The sequence below is a fragment of the Octodon degus genome, unplaced genomic scaffold (assembly GCF_000260255.1).
Source record: "Octodon degus isolate 3935 unplaced genomic scaffold, OctDeg1.0 scaffold00037, whole genome shotgun sequence".
NCBI classification, from domain to species: domain Eukaryota; kingdom Metazoa; phylum Chordata; class Mammalia; order Rodentia; family Octodontidae; genus Octodon; species Octodon degus.
The window spans coordinates 12415823-12417797 of NW_004524613.1; positions in this window are offsets into that span (position 1 = coordinate 12415823).

The following is a 1975-nucleotide window of genomic DNA, read 5'->3' on the forward strand; positions in this document are numbered from 1 at the left end:
CAGCATAATATAAAAAGAAAGCAGGCTGGAGGTGTAGCTCAGAGGCAGGGTGTGTGTTTAGCATGTATGAGACTCTCGGTTTGATACTTAGCAAATCCCCCTAACCCTCCACAGGGGGGGAAAAAAATCTTCAAAAAAATAAGCAGAGTACAACTGATTTAAATAAACCCCTCCACCAGGTCCTGACAACACAAATGGGTGCACGGCTCATGTGCACAGAAAAACTGAGTGGCCTCGCAGGGCAGCTGAGTGGTTTGTACACGTCTTTTGGTCATGGCCATGATGTCACCTGACGAGGAAAGGAAAATTGCAGTTCTGTTCCTGGAAGAGCGTTTTCCGAGCTTTTGGAAGCAGGTGAAGATGAAGTGTGAGGAGGTAAGGGGAATTCTTTCCAGCGCAGTGTGCTGGGCCTCCCAGGGCATCTTCAGCTGCAAGTGAACACTGCACATGCCACTGGGCCTCAGGGGACCGCAGTGAAGGACTCTTCACAACTCATAGGTGACCTGAGCATTCAATTGCCGTCATCGTCTCCAAATCTGAATTTATCTTTTGTTTTAAATTTCTTTATTCCATGATGAGTGTCACAGGAATTTTCTTCTAACAAGGTTCAAAGTGAAACTACAGACTTTTTTTTTTTGGTCTTTAAAGCCAAAAAAGATCATCATCAGAGCTAAATTATTTGCCTTTCAAGGCCACTTGGGACAGAGTGGATACATTATGCCAAAAAGTAATTCCTAAGGACTTCAAAGTTGAAAAATGTTTCTTTCAGAAGAAAAGAATTTCTGAAATAAAACAAATGATGGCAATTTGGATCGTGCAATTTCTCCTACTTTGTCAAAAGAAAAGTATTCATATCTACTATAAAAGACTAGTTCCTAGACCATCAAATTTAAATTCATACTTTGCCAGAAATGATCGTGACAAAGTGAACCAAATCTCTGAACTGCTCCATTCACATGGAACAAAATAACACATGGAAACAGTCAGACACGTGCAAGACTTGGGCCCACTGGAAGCACTTGCAGTCCTCAGGGGACAGTGTGCTTTCCGAAACGCTCACAGCGCTCCTTCTGCTACGATTGCACCAGTTTAATTGACCTCGGCAGCCTGGTGATTTGACCCAGTATCCACTACCCCGCGCCTTGGCCTCTGCTATTATCTATGACAGTACAGAAAGATAGTTTTCTACTCGTGGTGGCCCATAAATCCACATTTGCTGACCAGTCCTGGGAGAGCTTCTGGCCCTGAGGGCTACTGAGCAGGACAAATCACAACAGAGTTAGACACATTAGCTTCTTTGACTGCCAAGCAACCAGAGGAAAGGATCATTAGTTTCCGGGAGGAACAGAGAGATAAGTGGCAGGTCCAAGGCATACAGCAAGTAAGCCTCAAAATCACCTTGATTCTAAATCTGGTGCAATCACTGTGTTATTGGTCACTAACTGGATGACAATCCAAGGCCCTACAGCATGGATTTGTCTGCACAGCCGAATCTCATCTCTGACAGCTCTTCATTCCAGGAGGTATGATGTGTTTCATCAGGATGAGGCGATGCTCCCTAGTGAGTAGAACAGCCACTGTTGCTGCATTGACATAAAGTGAGCTGTTATTGAGCAATTCTGTTAGTAAAAAAACAAAAACAAAAACAAAACAAAACAAAAAACCCAAACTGCCCAAATTCCAAACCAATTTTGAAATATTGATATAATGGAATACTAGTCAGCGGTGAAAGGAACAAAACGCTGGTTCACCTAGCAACATGGATGAATCCCAACAGTCTTACGTTGAGCAAAACAAGACAGACACAAATCAATACACTGTACTGACCTTCATTTATATTACTTTCTAGTAAAGGCCAGCCACGTATGGTGGCTCACATCCATAATTCCAGCACTCTGGAGGCTGAGGCAGGAGGGTTGCCTTGAGTTTGAAGCTAGCCTGTGCTACATAATTCAAAGCCAGCTGGAACTAGATA